The sequence below is a fragment of the Hyperolius riggenbachi genome, chromosome 12, assembly GCF_040937935.1.
Source record: "Hyperolius riggenbachi isolate aHypRig1 chromosome 12, aHypRig1.pri, whole genome shotgun sequence".
In the NCBI taxonomy this organism is placed as follows: domain Eukaryota; kingdom Metazoa; phylum Chordata; class Amphibia; order Anura; family Hyperoliidae; genus Hyperolius; species Hyperolius riggenbachi.
Genome location: NC_090657.1, coordinates 179,041,119 through 179,058,036, shown reverse-complemented (window position 1 = coordinate 179,058,036; position 16,918 = coordinate 179,041,119). Strand labels below are relative to the sequence as shown.

General features: G+C 46.5%; 1 protein-coding gene across 9 annotated transcripts in view; it reads left to right on the top strand.

Annotated features, from left to right (window-relative positions):
* Window positions 1-16,918, top strand: part of FAM110A (family with sequence similarity 110 member A) — an 897,957-nt gene that overhangs the window by 755,946 nt on the left and 125,093 nt on the right. Inside the window, exon 1 of one of the 9 annotated variants that reach the window (XM_068262832.1) lies at window positions 7,741-7,818. The exons of 7 other annotated variants lie outside the window; for them this stretch is intronic. The gene's annotated coding sequence lies outside the window, so the exon portion shown is untranslated. Of the gene's footprint in view, window positions 1-7,740; window positions 7,819-11,215; window positions 11,389-16,918 lie in introns of those variants that run through there. One more of the 9 variants, XM_068262831.1, reaches the window with a different exon arrangement.

The following is a 16,918-nucleotide window of genomic DNA, read 5'->3' as shown; positions in this document are numbered from 1 at the left end:
TTGTTTTTAGTTACAGATTCTCTTTAAAGGATACCAGAGCCGAATGGCTTCAGTAAAAAGTGAAGCTGTACTGGGTAGGGGGGTATAAGTAAATACTGTCAGGATTCCTAATATCGTTTTTCTGATTCGTTGAACTGTTATATGATCAAATAAAAATGAGCCTGTAACGATCGGTGTCAGCACGCAGAGAGAATCTGATTATTGGTGATCTGCAGTATCACCAAGAATGCAGATATATACCTGATTATTGATGATCTGCAGAATCACCGATAATACAGATATATTGCTAACCTCTGGACACCTATGGTATGTGAGTGTTTGGTGTAACAGTAATACGTTGAGCAGTGCACCTGCCGAGCAGGTGATAGTAAGCAGTATGGGAATACTGCTCTGGAGAACACAGATTCTTCCAGCAGCCTGAGGCTTCCCAAGGGGTGGAGTCAGGCTGGAGGTTGGAAGGATCAGAAGGAGAGTGACACCTGAAGGTGGGTGTCACTATCTGATCTGGAGACTATCTCTTAATGGGAGAGATAGCTCTCGAGGTCGGGTAAGGCTGATTCGGTATCCTAGGCTAGCAGGGTTTGGCAACAGAGTATCAGATATATGAGGTACCGAATCAGATGACAGAAGAGTAGTCAGAAAAGCAATAAGTCATAACAGATATCAAATAATGCCTAGGCTGGGTGTGAGGTCCTTGGTCTCTACACCCCGGAACTAGTCTGAAGTATAACAGAATGATTTGCACAAGTTCCCTAGTCTTAGGTGCGAGGTCCGTGGTCTCAGCACCCTGGAACTAGTCTGGAGTATAACACAGATGACAATACAGTTCCCCAATCTGAGTGCGAGGTCCGTGGTCTCAGCACCCTGGAACTAGTCTGGAGTATAACACAGATGACAATACAGTTCCCTAATCTGAGTGCGAGGTCCGTGGTCTCAGCACCCTGGAACTAGTCTGGAGTATAACACAGATGACAATACAGTTCCCTAATCTGGGTGTGAGGTCCGTGGTCTCTACACCCTGGAACTAGTCTAAGCATAAACAGAATAATAATACAAAGTTTCTGGCTCAGTGTGAATTCCCAGGGCCTCCTGGTTCAAACACACTGTGGAATCTGACTAGGTCTGAGTGCTTCCACGTAGTGATCGCAACGGCAGACAACTAGAGACTGGCCAGCAGCAAGTATATATGGAGCAGTGCTCCCAGCACCACCCCTGAATGATCAACCAATAGAATCTTGCCCTGGCGTCAGCTGATCAGCGCAATCAGCTGACCTTCTCCTGTCCAGCATAAGAGTTCTGCCTCTCAGCACGCGCGCGCGCGTGTTCCTCAGCCTGTGTGCACTAGCAGACCCAGCCACACCAGACCCACGCCGCTCCGCACAAACCGCCGCGCTGGACGCGGAATCAGCCGCCTTACAGCTATCACCAGCGGCTGACTTTCCGCGTTCTGTCCTGCCACCAGACGCACGCGTCCGCGTGCAAACCACCGCATTGGACGCGGAAACAGCCGCCTCCTCAACACCAGACGCGGCGGCTTTTCCGCGTTCTCTCACAGTACCCCCCCAAGAAGTGGACTCCGGACATCTCCTGCCCGGCTTCTCAAGATGCAAGTTATGGAACTCCCTTTTTAAATCCTCTGTGTGCATGCGACATTCTGGCACCCAAGTTCTTTCCTCAATGCCATACCCCTTCCAGTGCACTAAATACTGCACGGAGTTCTGCACAAGTTGGGAGTCCAGAATCTTCTCAATTTCATACTCAGGTTGATCATCAATCAACACGGGGGGGGGGAGGGGGAGGGGAGTGGAGTGGAATCCACGTGTACTGCCGGCTTGAGCAAGGACACATGAAACGATCTCACACCTCGCATGCTGGTAGGGAGATCGATGGCATAGGTGACGTTATTGATTTTCCTGGTTACTAGAAACGGGCCCACAAACCTGGGACCTAACTTGGGAGAGAGTTGCTTCAGCGCCAAATGTCGTGTGGACACCCAAACCAAGTCTCCTGGAGAGAATTCCCACTCGATGGAACGTCTCTTATCGGCCTGTTTCTTCTGACTTTGAAAAGCCCTCCTCAAATTTCTTTCTACCATTCCCCAAACTTGTCTTAAAGACTTCTGCCAATCCTCCAGGGCTGGAAACGGGGTGGCAGCCACTGGTAATGAGGTGAACTTAGGTGAGCTCCCCGTCACCACCTGGAATGGGGAAAAACCTGAGGAGGCACTTTTCAGATTGTTGTGTGCAAATTCTGCAAAGGGCAAGAATTTGATCCAGTCGGTTTGAGCATCCGCCACATAACACCTTAAAAACTGTTCCAGAGACTGGTTGGTTCTTTCGGTCTGACCATTGGTCTGTGGGTGGTAGCCTGATGAGAAAGATAGCTCCATGTCTAACTGATGGCAGAATGCCCTCCAAAATTTAGAAACAAATTGGACTCCTCGATCTGAGACTATAGTTTCCGGAATCCCATGCAGTCGGAAAATATGTTGGATAAAAAGATCGGCCAGCTCCTGGGCTGAGGGGAGTCCTTTCAGAGGAACAAAATGGGCCATCTTGCTGAAGCGATCGACTACCACCCAAATGACCGTCATGCCCTCAGACCTGGGGAGTTCACCCACAAAATCCATGGACAGATGGGTCCATGGCTCTTTCGGAACTGGCAATGATTGCAATGTCCCAACAGGTGCCTGACGGGAGGGTTTGCTCCTAGCACATACTGCACATTCTCTTACATACTCTTTGCAGTCAATAGCCAACGACGGCCACCAGGCACATCTCACAATGAGATTCTGAGTTCTGGTGGCCCCGGGATGCCCCGCATTCTTGTGAGAATGGAACAACTGCAGTATCTGTAGACGAAAAGGCATGGGGACAAACATGACCCCTTCAGGCTTTCCCTCTGGCACATCCTGTTGGAACGGAGCCAACGTTTTTGTCCACTCCCCCCAGGTCTCAGTGGCGGCCAGAACCACTTTTTGAGGGAGAATGGTCTCTGGGTCAGAGGGCTGTGCTGTTTCGGGCTCAAAACATCTGGACAAGGCATCAGCCTTGATGTTCTTACTACCAGGGGTATACGTGATTACAAATCTGAATCTCGAGAAAAATAATGACCACCGAGCCTGTCGGGGGCTAAGTCTCTTAGCGCCTTCAATGTACTCCAAATTCTTGTGGTCAGTATAGACAGTAATAGTATGTTCTGCTCCTTCTAGCCAATGCCGCCATTCCTCAAAGGCCAATTTAATGGCTAGAAGTTCCCTATTGCCTATATCGTAGTTTTTTTCTGCGGGTGAAAATCTACGAGAAAAATAGGCACAAGGGTGTAACCTTCCCTGCAGGCCAGAACGCTGAGACAGCACAGCCCCCACCCCTACCTCCGAGGCATCTACCTCTACAATAAAGGGGAAAGTGGTGTCGACATGTCTCAAAATTGGTGCAGTACAGAACAGCTTCTTTAGGGTGGAGAAAGCAGCATGGGCCTCGGGACCAGTGATGAGTATCTGCCCCTTTCTTTGTGAGACTGGTGAGAGGTGAAATCACCATAGAGTACCCCTTTATAAACCTCCTATAGTAATTGGCGAACCCCAGGAACCGTTGACTTCAGGTTGATGCCACTCCAGCACAGCTGAGACTTTCCCAGGGTCCATAGAGAGACCGGAGGTTCAAATTATGTACCCCAGAAAGGCGACAGAAGTTACCTCGAAAATGCACTTCTCCAGCTTAGCATAGAGCATATTCTGTCTCAATTTCCGTAACACAAACTCAACGTGTTTTCTGTGAGGCTGGACGAGAAGATTAGTATGTCGTCTAAGTATACCTAGACGAATCTGCCCAATACCTCTCTGAAGACTTCATTAATTAATTCTTGAAAGACGGCCGGGCAGTTACACAACCCGAAGGGCATCACCAGGTACTCGTAGTGCCCGTCGGGTGTGTTAAAGGCCGTCTTCCACTTATCACCGTCCCTGATTCTCACAAGATTGTATGCACCCCTTAAATCCAGTTTCGAAAAAACCTTAGCATTGGTGACCTGAGTAAACAAATCGTCTATTAAAGGCAAGGGATAGCGATTTTTTACGGTGATCTTATTTAGGCCCCGATAATCAATGCATGGACGGAGGCCTCCATCCTTCTTTTTCACAAAAAAGAACCCTGCCCCTGCCGGGGACCGAGAAGGGCGAATAAAACCTTTAGCTAAGTTTTCTCGTATGTATTCCTGCATGGCCAATTTCTCTGGCCCAGACAAATTATAGAGGTGACCTCTAGGGGGCATACAACCAGACCTGAGCTCAATGGGGCAATCAAAATAACGGTGTGGAGGAAGTTTATCTGCTGCCTTGGGACAAAACACGTCCGCAAAATCTGAATACTGATCTGGCAAACGCTCCATATGAATCTTGGTTTTACCAAAGGTTACTTTCGCTAAACAATGATGATAGCAATGGGTAGACCAGCTCGTTAGCTGACCAGTAGCCCAATTGATCTGAGGCGAGTGAATCTGCAACCATGGCATGCCAAGAATGATTGTGGAGGTTGCCATTCGTAACACAAAAAACACATGTGCTGACTTCAATGGCTAATCCAGTTCACCTTGCATAGATAATTTAGACAATGGAATCAGGCTATTCCTTGTTTAAAGCCGCATCTACACGCGTAGATGCGGCCGCGATGTTCCTTATCAATCGAGCCGCGAATTGATAAGATCCGACAGGACGGATCTCCCCACCGCCGATTCCCTGCTCGCTCCCCGCGAGGGGACAATGGCAGGGAATCGAGCGGAGGATGCGCGGCGCGGGGATCGAGCTGGTATTGATTCCGGTGCAGCGAGCGGGGACGCGGAAGAGGCGATCCGGCGGCTAATCGAGCCGCCGGATCGCCGCCTCATCTACATGTGTAGATGAGGCTTAAGGACAGACAATTGAGACAGGATGATAAGATTAAAGGTAACCTCGCATGATGGAGACCTGAATGATATCTTAAAATAAGCCTTGAGGGCCTTTTTTCCACTACCCTGCGATTTGCGATTTGATTCTGATCGCAAATCGTAAGGTACATTAAACTAATGGAAACTGCAGCAGCAATTTCCATTAGTGCGATCCGATTGCGATGCGATTTTGGTCAAAACGCGATAGTCTTCCTGCCGCGTTTTGGATGCGATTGAGCTTTACTATACTGAGTATAGTGGCTCAATCGCAATCGCATGGTGGAAATTGAAACGCGATTGCGATTAAGTGGAAAAGAGCCCTCAATGGGGGTTTTGACAATGTTTGTACAGCCAATGTTTACTGAATTACAAGACAAGACTCAGAAGGTATACTGAGTTTGCTGTCAGCATTTTTCATATTAAAGAGGTATAAGGATGTATTAAAATTTCACATCTATAAAAGTAATGATTAAACACACAACTAGTTATTAACAATAGAAGCAAATTATCATAAGAAAGTATTGCTTAAAAACCTGAATATTAATTTCAAATGAGTCCCAGGTAAAACATCGATAATAGACACATATCGGATAGATATTAAGTGATATCAACATCATGTATTCTATGAAATTATAATTTTGATCTTATACTAGCCTGTACTGAACATGTGTACATTTGTTGGAATGTTTATGCAATTGCACATATAGATTGTAATGGCGTGTGTAGAGAAATGTGTTGGATATGTTCATTTATATATATAATTCCACTTTTAAAATGTTTCATATATATGCTTCTTTCATAATTAGATTGATCTTATATGAAACATTTCATCAAATATATATACAGTGGGTTGCAAAAGTATTTGGCCCCCATGAAGTTTTCCACATTTTGTCACATTACTGCCACAAACATGAATCAATTTTATTGGAATTCCACATGAAAGACCAACACAAAGTGGTGTACACATGAGAAGTGGAACGAAAATCATACATGATTCCAAACATTTTTTTACAAATAAATAACTGCAAAGTGGGGTGTGCATAATTATTCGGCCCCCTTTGATCTGAGTGCAGTCAGTTGCCTATAGACATTGCCTGATGAGTGCTAATGACTAAATAGAGTGCACATGTGTGTAATCTAATGTCAGTACAAATACAGCTGCTCTGTGAGGGCCTCAGAGGCTGTCTAAGAGAATAATGGGAGCAACAACACCGTGAAGTCCAAAGAACACACAAGACAGGTCAGGGATCAAGTTATTGAGAAATTTAAAACAGGCTTAGGCTACAAAAAGATTTCCAAAGCCTTGAACATCCCAAGGAGCACTGTTCAAGCGATCATTCAGAAATGAAAGGAGTATGGCACAACTGTAAACCTACCAAGACAAGGCCATCCACCTAAACTCACAGGCCGAACAAGGAGAGCGCTGATCAGAAATGCAGTCAAGAGGCCCATGGTGACTCTGGACGAGCTGCAGAGATCTACAGCTCAGGTGGGAGACTCTGTCCATAGGACAACTATTAGTCATGCACTGTACAAAGCTGGCCTTTATGGAAGAGTGGCAAGAAGAAAGGCATTGTTAACAGAAAGCATAAGAAGTCCTGTTTGCAGTTTGCCACAAGCCATGTGGGGGAAACAGCAACCATGTGGAAGAAGGTGCTCTGGTCAAATGAGACCAAAATGAAACTTTTTGGCCAAAATGCAAAACGCTATGTGTGGCAGAAGACTAACACTGCACATCACTCTGAACACACTATCCCCACCGTCAAATATAGTGGTGGCAGCATCATGCTCTGGGGGTGCATCTCTTCAGCAGGGACAGGGAAGCTGGTCAGAGTTGATGGGAAGATGAATGGAGCCAAATACAGGGCAAACTTGGAAGAAAACCTCTTGGAGACTGCAAAAGACTTGAGACTGGGGCGGTGGTTCACCTTCCAGCAGGACAATGACCCTAAACATAAAGCCAGGGCAGCAATGGAATGGTTTAAAACAAAACATATCTATATGTTAGAATGGCCCAGTCAGAGTCCAGATCTAAATCCAATCGAGAATCTGTGGCAAGATCTGAAAACTGCTGTTCACAAACGCTGTCCATCTAATCTGACTGAGCTGGAGCTGTTTTGCAAAGAAGAATGGGCAAGGATTTCAGCCTCTAGATGTGCAAAGCTGGTAGAGACATACCCTAAAAGACTGGCAGCTGTAATTGCAGCAAAAGGTGGTACTACAAAGTATTGACTCAGGGGGCTGAATAATTACGCACACCCCACTTTGCAGTTATTTATTTGTAAAAAAAATTTGAAATGATGTATGATTTCCATTCCACTTCTCATATGTACACCACTTTGTATTGGTCTTTCACATGGAATTCCAATAAAATTGATGCATGTTTGTGGCAGTAATGTGACAAAATGTGGAAAACCTCAAGGGGGCCGAATACTTTTGCAACCCACTGTATATATACACATTTATTCTATGTTGAATAGAAATTTAATAGGGCAAGGCCATTCTTGTTATAAATGTGAGCTATAATGCCACCTGCTGGAAGAATACCATATGACAACATACATGATGAGATTAGAGTGCCACTTACTGGTGATGACAAAACACTACAAGTTAAGAAACCTATTTTTTTCCCCATATAGCCAGTTTATCATTAACGTATAAAACACTCCCACTGCCTTGTGATTAGCTGAAAGAAATTAATGTTACAACCCATTATTTTGTGGATTGGACAGTCACTAAGCTAGGGGCAGACATGGTAGATAATGATGAGTATAAGAATAGAGAAGTGACTCAACAGAGAAAAAGCTGACAAAAAGTTCTGACAGAGAGAGCGCAGAGGGGATCATCAGACCAGAAGCACAGTTTCATAAGGAACACGCCCTAGACGCCATCTTGGTAACTATAAATGACCATTTTAGTTATATGGCTTATCACAGCGCAGGATATCTGAACATATGATGTATTGATTGGGTTTCATTTGTTTGATAGTTAATAGAACAACCTGAAAGGGGTGCATTTTTCCAACGTTGCAAATTGGAAAAGTTCACATAGTATTTACCATATGTTCATTGATAGCTGGCTGTATAACTCATTTCTGGAAGTAAACGCTAGATATTTCAAACTATCTATCTCAAGCATTGGTGTTTCATATATCATATGCAGGCCACACCTAGAAAAGTTTGATTACTCAATAGATATTTTATTACAAAACTATACATATGTTACCCTCTTGCTCTGTGTAGTAACACAGACCAGCTTAAGTTAGGCCTCTTTTCCACAAACTGTTCAGCTTTGTGCTCAGCAAGCAGTTGCCAGGCAGCAGTGAGCAGTTACCAGGCAGCGACAAGCAGTTACCAGGCAGCAGTGAGCAGTTGAGAGAGTTTGAGAGGCATTTCACTGCCTAGAAACAGTTTGCTGAAACTTAGGTCCCGTTTCCACTTGTGCGGTGCGAATCGCCGCGGTAAAAATTCGCATGTGGATGCAAATTTCGCATGCGGGTCTATGCGAATTTTCATGCGAATTCGCTTGGATGACGATGTATGCGAATTTAACCATGGCAGTGCTGGTGTGATTTTCCACTGTTTCTGTGTGAATTCGCATGAAAATTCGCATACCCAAACCGCATGCGAATTTCCTATTAAATACATTGTATGCGATTTGCATAACCGTATGCGGTATGCAAATTCTGATGGCTCTGCCATGCAAATTTTTTCTGCACAGAAAAACGCAAAAGAATCCTGACAAGTGGAAATAGTCCCATTCACATGTATTGCTATGCAAATTCGCATGCGAAAAATGCATGTGAATTGGCGATAGTGGAAATGGGCCCTAAAAGTGCTGTTAGGGCCCGTTTCCACTCTCGCGGAAACGGCCGCGAATCCGCAGAGTTTCCCCGCAGGCAAATCGTGCGGGGAAACTCTGCCATAGGGGATAACTGCGCCGCCGGCCGAATCGCTTGCATTAGCGATTCGGCCGGAACCCCCTACACAATTCGTGGCGGAGGCTGCGATTCCCATAGCCATGCATGGCACGGCTCATGGGATTCGCCTGCGATCCCGCCCACCCACTCAGTGCCGGCGTGCGTCTACGAGACGCACGCCGCACTAGTGGAAACGAGCCCTTAGAGGTGATATTCTTGTCAAGTAATTGCATATTGATTTCAATTGTGGGACAACGCCCAGTCGTTATATCCACTGAGTCATCATAAAATCTGCATCATAAAATCTGTCATAGTGAAAAAAAAAATGATATAATAAATTGGTTGTGTACTATGAATAATTACTAGAAGATTAGCAGCAAAGAAAATATTCTCATATTTTTATTTTCAGGTATATGGTGTTTTTTCTAACATTCTCTAATATGTGCAGATTACACAACACTCAGCATTCAAAATGATTCTTTCAGAGCAGTCTGTGAACTAATGACCTCTCCCCTGGCAGATAAAAAGTAAACAGTTGAGATAATAAAAGTCAGAAGACAGCCCTCTCCACGACTTTTGAAAGTCGTAGAGCTGAATGGCTTTTTTGCATAGAGATAACAACTGGAGTTTCTTAACTCTTCCTGTACTGGAAACAATTAGACTTATGTATCTGATCTTAATGTTTTATTTCTTAGCTGTACTACACATACAAATCATAATATCATAATTTTTTTTTTTTTTGCTTCAGTGTCTCTTTAAATGGGATAGCTGGCAGCCGCCATTTTTTTTTTGATAGCGCCATTTTTGTTTTTGATCGCACCATTTTGTTTTTGATAGACGCCATCTTGTTTTTAGTATCCACCATTTTGTTTTTGGTTAAATAGACTATTTTGATTCAGCCATCTTGTCTCCATAAATCCTGTGGTAAATTGATTGATTGACACGCCCGGTAGCCATATTTGATGAGTCATAGCTATGCACTGTAGTTGAATTAACTGCTAAATGGTTTAGCCTTTTGTTTTTGGTAAAGGCATATAATATCATTTTGATTGTTCCACTGAAATTGTATTATCCAGCTCATTATAAGAATAACCTTACGAGTTCTTTTTTTTAAATCAAAAGTGCAATTCCATATTGTTTTGAGATATTGTAATATTTATTTGATATTAATTTTATATTTTTACAAATTGGTTTACGTTTGCAGTACTGTGATATCGATTTGTACAATCGTTGACAAAACGCCCAACAATACTTACCGCGCCTCCTGTTCCCCTCCATCACATGCCATTCTCCTACACTCACTTTATTCTGGGCGACTCCAAACCAGGACATACTGCGCCGCGCATGTGTAGTATGTCCATTCTGCTCTGTGGCTGCGCAGAGTGATGCCTCAAGACAGGAGTGGGGGGAGCGAGCGTGTTCCTGTCCTGTGACATCACTGAAAGGACATACTGTGCATACACGGCGCAGTATACCCTGGTTTGTAGTCGCCCAGAATAACAGCACTGAGTGCAGGAGAACAGCGAGTGATGGAGGGGAACGGAAGGCGCATTATTTGCTTACACATCCCCCCCCACTGCACCTTCACTTTTCACCTGTCTTTCAGCTCTGGTATCCTTTAGGCCTCTTTCACAGTAGCAACCTAATGCCGTTATCGTCGCATACAGGCAATGAAAACTGCTTCCAAGTCATTACTAAGCATGTGCAAACAGTGTAACGCAGCTAATAACGTGTATAACACACAGCATGCAGTGCTTTCACTTAACGTGCAGCGTTAGACACCAACGCAACTTGTGCACTGTGAACGGGGCATTGATTTTTCATTGCAGTGCGTTATTCTGCTTACGAGCTGAGTCATAGAAAAAAAGTTTATTACCTTAGGTGAATATCAGACCTCATGGCAGACGATCACTGGCCCCCTTGCTGCTTACAGATGCCCTATTAGCATAATCCACTTATCATTAGCGGCCCGACCAGGCCCAGGGTCGCCTTAGCTCACATTCTAAGAATCGCCGCTTTAAAAGTCCTCTGCCAGTGCCTGCGCACCACATGATCGCCCACATGACTGACTGCCCTTCACTAGCCGCGCCCCCTCAGTCAGCACAGAATATCAGCGCTGAGCAAGGGAGGACGTTACCTAGCTACAGGATTTGTTTACTGCAGATTTGCATAAAATAACTTACTCTGCAAATCTACAGTAAACAAATCCTGTAGCTAGGTAACGTCCTCCCTCGCTCAGCGCTGATATTGTGTGCTGAGGGGGCGCGGCTAATGAAGGGCAGTCAGTCATGTGGGCGGTCATGTGGTGACACCCACATGACGTATTACAGTGTATACGGAGCTACGAAAGCCTGCGCAGCTGCAGTACTGGCTATGCGAACTGCGCAAGCACAGGCAGAGGACTTTTAAAGCGGCGATTCTTAGCGTTGTGAGCTAAGGCGACCCTGGGTCGGGTCTGGGCCGCTAAGTGGATTATGCTAATGGAGCATCTGTAAACAGCAAGGGGGCCAGTGATCGTCTGCCCTGAGGTCTGATATTCACCTAAGGTAATTAACTTTTTTCCTATGACTCAGCTCGTAAGCCTGTTTAAGGCTGCTTTCACAGTGGGACGTTACAGGCGCACGTTAGAGCAGCCTGTAACGCACCCCACCGCACAGCAATGAAAAATCAATGGGCTGTTCACAGTGCCCACGTTGCGTTACACAGTAACGCTTCACGTCAAGACAACGTACTGCATGCAGTACTTTATACGCGGCTAAGCCGCGTTAGACTGTTTGCACATGCTCAGTACGGGTGGTTTTTTTTTTTACTTTAGGGGCAGAGAGGAGGCGGGGAGAGGCCGCTACGTAGCCAGACACATGGCTACTTGGCATTCACTGCACTTGCAGTGTTTACTCTTTGATGCGGCCGCTGATTGGCTGACGGGACCACATGACGCGGAGAGCTCCGCTCACGTGGTCTCCGCAGCGCCTCCGACAGAGCAGGCGCACCAAGAGCTGCTTGTAAAGCGGCTCTTGGTAGCGTCCTGCTCCAACACCACCAGGCGTTGCGTTAGGGGCACGTTAAAGGATACCCGAACTGAAATGTGACATAATGAGATAGACATGTGTATGTACAGTGCCTAGCACGCAAATAACTATGCTGTGTTCCTTTTTTTCCTTTCTCTGTCTGAAAGAGTTAAATATCAGGTATGTACGTGGCTGACTCAGTCCTTTCTCAGACAGGAAGTGACTACAGTGTGACCCTCACTGATAAGAAATTCCCATTTTTATCTCTTTCTTGCTCTTAGAAGCCATTTTCTGCTAAGAAATTCCAACTATAAAACACTTTCCTAGCAGAAAATGGCTTCTAAGAGCAAGAAAGAGATAAAAAGGGGAATTTCTTATTAGTGAGGGTCACAGTAGTCACTTCCTGTCTGAGTCAGGTCTGAGTCAGCCACTTACATACCTGATATTTAACTCTTTCAGACAGAGAAAGGAAAAAAAGGAACACAGTATAGTTATTTGTGTGCTAGGCACTGTACATACACATGTCTATCTCATTATGTCACATTTCAGTTCGGGTATCTTTTACGTCGCACTGTGAAAGAGGCCCTACAGTGGACCTGAGCTCTTGCACAGGACACAAGGAAAATATAACAGAAATGCACCCTGTATGTATTTAAAGAGTTTAGTTTGTGTCTAATCACTAGTTGTAATTTGATCCCTCCCCCACATGACTGTCTATGGCAGATAAGCCCATTTGAAAGCACAGGCTGTTAACAATATGTCTGCTTCCATGAATCAGGAAGTAAAAACAGTGCAGATTTATTGCAGGATTTGTATCAGCTGTAACAAAGAAATGTATTTTTGTTTGTTTAAATGTTATTATGCTGTTTATCTTTTGGAGCAGAGAGGAGTTCTGAGGTCAGGTCCACTATAAGTAGGACACAATTCGCACTTGCTTAGCATGGCAGCCAGAAATATCAGCATTGTGATGTCTGCAGTAGCTGTGTCCTTTGTGGCACGATTGCACACAAGCAGTTCCAGCGTTACCCAGGGCCAGCTACCGGCGGCTCACTTGCCATGGCCAAACTCTTTTCCGCTAGAGCTTGACACAGTTTGCCGTTGATGCGGCACATTTTGAGCCCTAGGGACACACCGTAACCGCAAACGTCGCTGCATGTAGTGTCTGGGAAAACTCGATAGACAGTGGCGATGTGAGACAAACACTCCCATTCATCTCAATACACGACGCGGATCCCAGTGGTCACGTATTGAGATGGGCAGCCATCTGTTTAAACCGACCCTAAAGCATGGTGCACACTTTCAATTATGATTGGTCAATCACTGCCCAATTTTACCACCTCCATGTAGTGTGAAGGCCAGCAGATATTGAATACTAGGAGCAGATTGTTTAGGTAAACCCTCATACTACATGGAGGTAGTAAAATTGGGCAGTGATTGACCAATCATAATTGAAAGTGTGTGCCAGGCTTTACACTCAAGTTTACATCAGATGATGTATGGGCATATTGACGAAGAGACAGATCTCTCTCTGATTGAATCTGATCGGTGAGCGATCTGTTTCCTGCCCATACACCACTGACCGATTCCTGATCAATTTCATGGTGGCATTGATCTGGAATCCTCCTCGTGACGCTGCATCCAGTTACCTCGGCAACCTAACGCTATCCCCCCCCCCCCCCCCCTCCAACGGATCAGCTTATTTCTCGGCGCCCCATGAAACTGGGCGACCCATAGCAGGAATGTTATGCTGCGCGTGGGGCGCGTAGCAGTAATTCGGGGCTCTGGCGGCTGCCAGACCCCGAATTACATCTCCCTCCGAGTTGCGACATTTGGAGGGGGGAATAGTATTTAACGCTACGGCAGCAGTGAAAGGCGTCATTCAGCTCTCACCACGCCGACCTGAGCAGCGCCGCAATGACATGCACCCCCAATGTTTATTGTGCCTCCCGGGTGCCCAGTGCAACATACATTACCTGTCCATGTCCATCACTGGCTCCGGGCGCCCCACGTGGTTTCTATGCGTGTGGGACATCCGCCCATGTTACTCTGGCAACAACGTAGGGCACATGTATGGACAGAGGATGGCGCCTTGAGCCAGCCTGAAGCCAGCGGTGGTTGCGGACAGGTAATGTATAGTGCAATGGGGGGGGGGGCATTAAACATTGGGGGTAGCATCAGGGGTGTCATCACTCGTACTGACAGTTTCCTGCTACCGCCGCACACCCGACTTACCATGACAGCCCGACATCTTGCAGCATGTCCGATCAACGTGCTCGAGATTGGTCGCGTTGTTGATCGGGCATGCACTTGACAACTCAGCTTTTCATCTGATTCGATAATAATTATCGAATCGGATGGTTGACTGGCCACTTAGTTGCTAGATGTATGGGTACCTTAAAGAGAAACTCCAACCAAGAATTGAACTTTATCCCAATCAGTAGCTGATACCCCCTTTTACATGAGAAATAGAATGATTTTCACAAACAGACCATCAGGGGGCGCTGTGTGACTGATTTTGTGCTGAAACCACTCCCACTAGAGGCTCTGAATACCGCGGTACTCCTGGCAAACTGCCACAATGTAACAATGTTCACAGACAGGAAATGGCTGTTTAGAGCTGTCTAACAGCCAGAACAGCTAGAAACAGCTACATAACATGCCCCCAGTAACAATGTCACTATGTAATACATGTCAGAATGTGAATCTGGGAGAGGAAAGATTTTACAATGAGCAAACACTGACTAAATCATTTATACATAATTATGGTAAAAATGAAGCACTTTTTTATTACATTATTTTCAGTGGAGTTCCTCTTTAAAGGGACACTTAACTCAGAACAAAAAAAGCCAGTTTTACTTAGCTGGGGCTTCTACCGGCTCCCTGCTGTCGCCCTGTGCCTGCGCCCCTTACACTACGGTCCTCGCCACGGCTCAGTTTAATTTGCGCTGTGCGCATCCACGTTCACGCTCCCACCCCTGGGAGCATCCTGCACAGGCGCAGTACAAGTAAATCTCTACTGCACCTGCGCAGGATACTCTGGGTGACAGCAGCGTGAACGAGGAAGTGCGCGGCCACAGTGGCCAGTGCTAGGTGAAATTGAAACTGAGCAGCGGCGGGGTACCGAAGGATCCTAGAGTACCGGCGCAGGCACAGGGCAGCTGCAGGGGGCCTATAGAAGCCCCAGGTAAGTAAAACTGGCTTTTTTACTTTTACTTGAGTTTCCATTTAACAAACTGCAGCAATTTTAGAGTTTATTTTATTTTATGCAATGTAGAGATAACCTTATGAAAGGAAGTTTTACAGCCGTCCAGAATTACGCTTAATTTAGGCCAGTAGGGCACCTCGTTGACGCCAGCCATGTGCCTGCGTTAATCAGGCTAAACTTTTGCTAATAGTGTGCCTCGTTCACGGCAGCTCTGCGCCTGCTTCTGTAAGGGCCCATTCACACTTGAAAGGGCAAAACGCTGGCGATTGTTGCCGGCATTTTGCGGGAGTGATTTTCTTCCGCGACTTCACGCAGCGACAGTGCAGAGATTTCTCCGCGATTGCGTTTAGCGCTTCTATAGCACTGAAATGTGATTGCCGGGAAATCGCCTGAAAATGGTGCAGGCTACGCGTTTGCGTTTTGTGATTTTGGGCGATTTGCGGGGATTAGCGGAAATCGCCTAAGTAAGAACGGGCCCACAGGATTTTATTACACTAGCGCTTTCAAAAGCGTTAGCGTTTGAGCGTTTTGCTGAAATTGCCGGCAAAAAGCTCAAGTGTGAATGGGCCTGAGGCTGCTCTTACGCCAGTAGCGTAGGCTGATCTTGCGCCAGTAGCGCGTCTTGCTCACGCCAGCCCTGCGCCTACTATTATCAGGCTTATCTTACGTTAGTGGCATTTGCGGATCTTACTCCAGTAGCGCGCCTCGTTCACGCCAGTCCCCCGCCTGCTTTTATCACTGCGCCTATAGTGCTACTTATTTATGTCTGCTTTTTACCCAGGCGCCTAATTTGCGTCTGCTGTTGCCAGTAGTGCGCCTCTCATACGCCTGCTTTGCGTAGCTTTTGTATTCCGGAATCCTGGCGTATGTGAGTGGCCTGCCTGAGCCAGACGTGGTGTGAGCTCTGCCGCTGTAATGTCAGAATGGGCAGCCCAGCACGCTGAAGGGAAACGTCATCACGTACTAGAGCATCGGGCTACACGTCATCAGAACGTGGCAATGTGAGACGCATGCCCGTGTTTGTGGTGCTGCTGCCTCCGCCCACCACCAGCACTGTCATCAGCATAATGGCCTCCTACTGCGCTCCCCGATATCCTCCATCATTTTCTGCATTGAGCTCTATTCTCAATGACTGCCCGCATGCAGTAAATTGCATGGGGGAAGTTACCGAGCAAAACAACGGCAAGGTCACATTTTTCAACATTTTCTGCATGTTTTTTCCGCATGCGGTAAAAGTGCAGGATCCATGCGGAAATATTTCCGCAAGACGGTATTTTCTGCAAAAAAACTTCAATTTTCAAAACTTGTCAGGCGCATCATTTCATCGGTATTTACCGTTTTTTTTTTGTTTTTTTTTAATCACCTACAAGTAGTAGGTGATATATTCCGCATCCCATTGACTTTAATGAAGTCTGGAGGCTTAAAGGAGTCATCAGGGCGAATATAGTAAAATGAGTGGTACTTACCGGGGGCTTCCTCCAGCCCCAAGCTCCCAGGACCTCCCTCGCCGCAGCTCTGAAGTCAGCCATTCGCCGGAGCTCCGACCCGGTCCCCGGCGATGACGTCAGAGCGACCTCCAGGTCGCTCTGTACTGCGCCTGCTCGATCGGCGCTGTCAATCACCGCCACGTGGGCCGGAGCGGGTTGCGCAGTAGTTTTGCTCCTGCGCAGTCCGCTCCGGCCCACGTGGCGGTGATTGACAGCGTCGATGGCGCAGTACAGAGCGACCTGGAGGTCGCTCTGACGTCATCACCCAGGGCCGGGTCGGAGCTCCGGCGAACGGCTGTGGGAGAGCTGCGGCGAGGGAGGTCCTGGGAGCTTGGGGCTGGAGGAAGCCCCCGGTAAGTACCACTCATTTTCATAG